Genomic DNA, 7,348 nt, shown 5'->3' on the forward strand with positions numbered 1-7,348 from the left:
GTTGTTGAATGAAAGGTGAGGTATGAGTGGCAGCAACTTGAAATTAGCGGAGATTGAGGCCTGGTGGATAACGGGAAGAGAGGATATATTGAAGAGCAAGTTCCCATCTCCGGAGTTCGGATAGGTTGGTGTTAGTGGGAAGTATCCAGATAACCCGGATGGTGTAACACTGTGCCAAGATGTTCTGGCCGTGCACCAAGGCACGTTTAGCAACAGGGTGATCCTCATTACCAACAAACACTGTCTGCCTGTGTCCGTTCATGCGAATGGACAGTTTGTTGCTGGTCATTCCCACATAGAATGTGTCACAGTGTAGGCAGGTCAGTTGGTAAATCACATGGGTGCTTTCACACGTGGCTCTGCCTTTGATCGTGTACACCTTCCGGATTACAGGACTGGAGTAAGTGGTGGTGCGAGGGTGCATGGGACAGGTTTACACCAGGGGCGGTTACAAGGGTAGGAGCCAGAGGGTAGGGAAGGCAGTTTGAGGATTTCATAGGGATGAACTAAGAGGTTACGAAGGTTAGGTGGACAGCGAAAAGACACTCTTGGTGGAGTGGGGAGGATTTCATGAAGGATGGATCTCATTTCAGGGCAGGATTTGAGGAAGTCATATCCCTGCTGGAGAGCCACATTCAGAGTCTGATCCAGTCCCGGAAAGTATCCTGTCACAAGTGGGGCATTTTTGTGTTTCTTCTGTGGGAGGTTCTGGGTTTGAGGGGATGAGGAAGTGGCTCTGGTTATTTGCTTCTGTACCAGGTCAGGAGGGTAGTTGCGGGATGCGAAAGCTGTCATCAGGTTGTGGGTGTAATGGTTCAGGGATTCCGGACTGGAGCAGATTCGTTTGCCACGAAGACCTAGGCTGTAGGGAAGGGACCGTTTGATGTGGAATGGGTGGCAGCTGTCGTAATGGAGGTACTGTTGCTTGTTGGTGGGTTTGATGTGGACGGACGTGTGAAGCTGGCCATTGGACAGGTGGAGGTCAACATCAAGGAAAGTGGCATGGGATTTGGAGTAGGACCAGATGAATCTGATGGAACCAAAGGAGTTGAGGCTGGAGAGGAAATTCTGGAGTTTCTCTTCAGTGTGAGTCCAGATCATGAAGATGTTATCAATAAATTTCAAGTTGCTGCCACTCATACCTCACCTTTCATTCAACAACATCTTTTCCTCTGCACTTCCACCTCGACTGACATCTCTGCCCAAACTCTTTGTCTTTAAATATGTCTGCTTGTGTCTGTATATGTGTGGATGGATATGTGTGTGTGTGTGTGTGTGTGCGAGTGTATACCCATCCCTTTTTCCCCCTAAGGTAAGTCTTTCCGCTCCTGGGATTGGAATGACTCCTTATCCTCTCCCTTAAATCCCACATCCTTTCGTCTTTCCCTCTCCTTCCCTCTTTCCTGATGAGGGAACAGTTTGTTGCGAAAGCTTGAATTTCATGTGTTTGTTTGTGTGTCTCTCGACCAGCCAGCACTTTCGTTTGGTACGTCACATCATCTGTGTTTATATGAAAGGGTTCTGAATTTATTTGTGAGCCAGTGGGATACATATTATTTGCTTTACACTTATGTCCTGGAAGCCTGTTGGTGGTAAAAAGAAATGTAAAGATCAAAATTTTCCACAGTGTTTATCCATGTGAGATTTTCTGCATCTTAAATACTGTCTGCATAACTATGGAACATTACCAGAATTTACAATTAAAATTCATTATCAATACTGTCTAGTTTCTTCTCACATAATACATCTCATTGTATTGCAAATTCCTTTTAGAGCATCCACATAAATTTAAATGATTTGGTTTATGGGATTCATGAATCAGCTCATTATTATGCAGTTGAACAGTCTATTTCATAACAGGGTAATTAACTTCAGTTTTAAAGCTGCAACATTAAGCAAAAACTATTTTTGTTAGTGAGACTGAAGGAGATACATACAAGAATAAGTGTTTGTTTAGTTAACTACCATACCATAACAATATCAAGATTAAAAATATGTTAAATTAATTCATAGGATCATAACCAAAATAAATAAATAAAAGTTATTCTTCTCCTTGTCTACTATGTAGAAGCAATAGAGAAAAGAAAGATGACTGTACTTAACATTATGTTAGTAACTACAAAAGATCAATCATAGTATAATCTATGTAGGTCACATCAATGAATAATAGAAGTGGTTGTATTCATGATGATTCACAATTGCAGTGTAGAGTGGCCAGTGGTATCAGCAATGAATTTAGCCATTTTATTAAGTGTCTTCCAGAAGCACCAACCCACTACAGGTCATAATACACATCCTGTGTCAGAAATTAGTCAAGAGATGAAACAGAAATATTTGATTTGACAAAGTTTCCTACAAATGTTGTAGTGTTGGATATCTCTTCATATTTCACACTCTACAGTGGCATTTCTTCTTGTGGTACAGAACAATACCCCGTACCACTACAACCAGGAACATTATTCTCTTCAGTTAAATGACCACCAAATTTGCCAGTACTTCTTTCAGGCCATGTTTATCACCTGAAAAACAAGACAAGAGTGCCAATACAATATTTGTGGAGCACAGATTAACCTGAAATACTTCATGCACAGTAATAAAAAGCATATAACTAATATAATAACTCTGCTATTTTATGTAGTGAAACAAACAACAAGACAGTAGCATGGCTCGAGCCACTTCTGTATCCAGTCATCTCTGCTAAAATCTGTGTAGATTTCAAAAGTAACTACTTGTACTATGAAATCAAACTAGCTGTCTCTTTTTCCAAAATGCAATCTAGTAAAATTATGTCGAAGTAGGACACATCGACATCCTAGAACCCCTACCAAATAGTGTATGGCAAGGTTATATGTGAATCATTTTATTGCTTAGAACAAATTTACAGAGCTTCCACACCATTACAACATCACTCCCAGTCTCTGGTCCCCCCCACCCTGCTCCAAAGTTCATCTCCCTGGGATGTCAGAGAGGTTTCAGAATCTCAAAAATCTTGATGTTCCCACAGGTATAATAACTATCATCTGCATGCTCTGTAAGTCCTTTGAGGCCTTTAATACAATGCTGCATTATTGATTAACCCAGTAAGTTGCAAGCTCATGAAAAATTTGATCAGAAGTGACACTGGATCATAGATTTGAAGTTAAATAGAATACAGAACAGAATGACAGTCTGAAATACCTTATCAGAAACATAAAGTAGTTATTTCATTTCTATAAAACTTATTGAGAGTTATTTGCAGAAAATCTGTGACTTCCAAATGATCCTTAACAGAATGCAAATGTGTATTTGGATAATAGTGCCTGTATTGCTTAAATATATCAACAATTTGCTGGAAAGTGAAGTACTGTAATTCAAAGATATTTTTGCATCACAGTGGATGTATTAGAGGGAGGATCATATTAAAACTATTCAGTGGGATGTTGTTGAGGAGTTAATTTGTTGGAGGGTGGGGGAGGAAGAAAAGAGGGAAAAAACTAGCAGAAATCACACCACAGCTGTCCATATGCATTTTACTACTTATACTCAGAGGATGTTTAAAGTATAATGTTGGATTAATCTAAAGAAATGTTGCCAATTTATGACAGTTGTAAATGAGCAACATGGATGTTACATTGTTATCCATGAAACTACAGTTTGGCCCAGTACAAGAGATATACATCAGTGGGGAAAAAGTAGCAACATCAAAAAATTATTAATGTAGAGTAATGAAATTTCAGGAACACGTTTCTCTAGGTAATGTATGTAAGAGATTACAATTACTAGATCACAGGTTAATGTAATCATGAGATAAACCTTCAAAAATGTGGAATACTGGTACATAAAAAAAACCAGTGTAACCACCAGAATGTTGAATGTAAGCATGCCAGTGTGCATGTATTGTGTTGTAAAAGTGATGGATGTCAGTTTGCGGAATGGAGTTCCATGCCTCTTGCACTTGGTCAGTCAATTACAAGGGTGGTTAATACCATTTGTGGATGACGCTGGAGTTAATGTCCGTTGAGTCCCATATGTCATACACTGTTTTGCATGGTCACTTGAGTAAAAAAGGAGCTACTCATGTAACTTGCTTTGTTTATTACAAATAATACAAAGCAAATACATGAAACATCATTTTATTATATTTGTTAGGACATCCTTAACAACAAAAGATTGCTAATAATGTTGGAGTGGAAGTGAAAAAAATATGCAAACAGAAGAGCATTTCAAAACTGAATAGGCCATTAAGTGTCAAAGATAAGCCAGGAAATGTGGAGTAACTTTTCAAAACAAGATTAGTCCACAAATAAAATCTTTACAGAAGAAGGAAAGACTAATATTAGGCAAGGTTGTGGAGTAAATTAGGAGTTGTGTATGACAATTAATTAATCTTTAAGAAAGAAGAATGGAATGAGTGAGACAAATCTCACTCTTTATTTAAAGGCAGTGTTGCCAACTGAATTTTTGATATCCATGGACGTTTCTCATTTTGCATCAGCCAAATGGACATAACGTGTTTTGAAACAAATTTACGTAATTAAAAACAAGAATCCAATCTTTGTCTTTCATTTACACCAATAAGACACAACACAAATGAAACAGGAACAAGTGTCCAGTTGTTGAAAGAAAATAATCAAAATTAGTCATTTGATTGAATGGTTGCTTACTATAACTGTTTACATACTGTCTTTTTGTAGCAAATATATAAATTCTATATTCTTTTATCAATCACTCAAAATTAAAATTAAGCATGTCATTTTCAAACATTGTTAAAGAGTACAGGTGTAATTTTTAACGAACTTGCAAATTATAATACACAATGTTATTTTTCAAAATCATCTAAAACTTTTGTAAGCAGTTAAATTGAAATTATTAATAATTCTTTTCACACCTTAGTTTATTTATTATTTTAAAATAATTGTAAAATTCATTGTTATAAGATACTGAAAAGAAAATTATATTTTGGAGCTCACTATCAAAAATGTCATTTCAGTTTTCCCATGTTTTAATTAAAAAATAATGTTCAAAATTTACTGAGTGTTATTCTTTCAAACTTTCTTCAAAGCATTTGATATCCTGGTTCCTCCTCCAAGCAATCACACTCTACGTCTTCAGCTTTGTCTTCCACACTGCCTACCATACAATCTGTCTGAAGTATACATCAACATAAAATTTTAAGGAATCATCTTCATTCCAACTATTACCAAATCGTTGTTTCAGAAGGTAGAATAAATCCATCTTTTTTTCTGATTTTGTTGGCTGCACAGAACTAACAACATTTAGGTGATGGATCTGATCTGTTGCTACACCTCTTGTTAGCAACGTCATATAACTTTTCAATGAATCATCCAAACCACATGAGGGCTCCATCCTAAAAACAACACGGATTCTTTTCCCCTTCTGTTTCTCTTTGAGTATAATCCATTTCATGTCTCTTATCCCAAATGACTTCCTCAAATTTTGGCCGAGGTCCTTGAAGTTCAGAACATCCTAGTCTATTCCTAGTTTTTGAACAGTCCCAATTTTCTGATAAATCCTGTGATATTGTTCAGGAATTAGTAGTTCAGATTGTTTCTGAAAGCTTTTTTCCACAGTACCAAAATGTTGATCTACAGGTAAGTAGGATTGACCACCCACTGGAAATGTAATTTTTATCTCCTTTACTGAGCCTGAAGACTTTTAACAGCCACCAGTAGAGGGAATGAACAATATGGGCATTCCTGTGTTGTCCAGTGCAGGCATCACAAAATAATGTTATTGTTGAAGCATTTTCTTCATATTTATGCTCACTCAGAGCGTCTATTAAGGCTGAAGCTACTTCATTTGAACCTCTGCCAGCCCAGTCTTCAGTCCAGCAGTAAAAGCTTGGAGACTTATTGTCAGTATGTATAATTCAGAAAGCATAATATGACATTTACTGAGCATAATAAGCCTCACCAATAGGGAGTTTTGGCATGGGTTGGGCTTGCTGCAGATCAAAACGTAAAGACAAGCTGCTGGCCAGTTTCTCTTTCATAATTTTGTAAAATTGTTTAGCTTTCATTTTATAAGCAGCAAGCTCTGCTCGCACTGTTCATCTTTTGATCAACTCTTTAGTTATGTAGTTTTACTTTGTGGTTCGTCCTATAGCAGTAACTACAAACATCTACTGCAGCATCACCAAACCCCAAATTAATTTTTTTTTAGAATATGTTGCTGAAGAACCACTTTTTTACTTTTAATGAATGATGGACACTTTCATTATACATTTTAAAAAATTTTTGTGATCTTTCAGTATGAAGATAAATACTGCCTTTTACTTTTTTGTATGCTATAGTGACATTCCCTGGCCTCCAAATTTGTGATGAATTGTATCACACTATTTTTCTGTGCATAGATCTGTTTTGTTCTACAATACCCTCTCCATTTTTCACAAATGACATTATCAGCAACTACTGAGGAAGCAATATTATTAAGTTGAGTTGATCCTATACCGAACAGAGCTCTAAAAAAAATTAATACTCACAGGAACTTGCATGCTGTCTACTCCCACCTGAAACTTTGTAGTTTGAGTCTTCAGTTTTCCACCCTCTTTCCAAGGATGTCATCGCTTTGGATTAGACAGCCATAAATGAAGCCAGAATCCTGTCCTTCTGTAGTTTGTTTAAGTGTCTGTGGACCATCATCTTATTTCTCATTAGATGGTATACAGGGATGGTACAGCATTCGAATCTTCCCTCTTTGTGTCCACAAGGAGATCAAACTTCAGCATTTCAGGGTCTTTATAATGGTATCTGAAAGAGTTAAATAGTACAAATTTAAGCGGATTCCTATACAGAAATTAAAGTGAAACACGTAATTAGTATGTATAGTAAAATCAGTTTAGTAGGCAGTCTCTCAAAAAATTGTCCTTTAAAGCATCTTACCTCTCCATCTGCTCAATCTTCCTTTACACGACGTCCTTCTGCTGCTTCCTAGATCCAGAGGACTGGTCCCCTTCAAGTACAACTCCTTCCACGTCAGTCGTATTTTTCATGAACAGCAAGCTCCCACACAAACAAGATACTGGCCAACCAATCTGTTTCATGTGACAATGCACTGGCTACAACAATAAGTGGTATGGGTATACAGCAGATACAGTGTAGTGAAGTTTTAAAACACATTCTATCTTGGAGCCACATCTTTTATTTGTCTTACTGCGAAAACTTTCATTAGCAATCAGCAGTAAATGGTCTTACCATGATTTGAACCATTCTCACTGATAGGCTTAAGTCAAATTTTGCATCTGATTTAAATGGTTAAAATATTGTTTTGAATGGAAACAACACCATAGCTTGATGTAGCACACTTTGTAGTGTATAAATTCACTTCAAACTAATTGTAGATCATGAAT

The 7,348-nt window shown here is 37.1% G+C and overlaps 1 long non-coding RNA gene across 1 annotated transcript; it reads right to left on the reverse strand.

The window, feature by feature from the left end:
* Positions 1-2,412: 2,412 nt before the first annotated feature.
* LOC124716902 lies at positions 2,413-7,028 on the reverse strand. The gene is made up of 3 exons (XR_007005666.1): positions 6,882-7,028; positions 6,509-6,749; positions 2,413-2,519 (listed from the first exon to the last, which is right to left on the reverse strand). It is a non-coding gene; the product is annotated as an uncharacterized LOC124716902 (long non-coding RNA).
* Between the last annotated feature and the right edge of the window lie 320 nt (positions 7,029-7,348).

The sequence above is a fragment of the Schistocerca piceifrons genome, chromosome 9, assembly GCF_021461385.2.
Source record: "Schistocerca piceifrons isolate TAMUIC-IGC-003096 chromosome 9, iqSchPice1.1, whole genome shotgun sequence".
Taxonomy (NCBI): Eukaryota; Metazoa; Arthropoda; class Insecta; order Orthoptera; family Acrididae; genus Schistocerca; species Schistocerca piceifrons.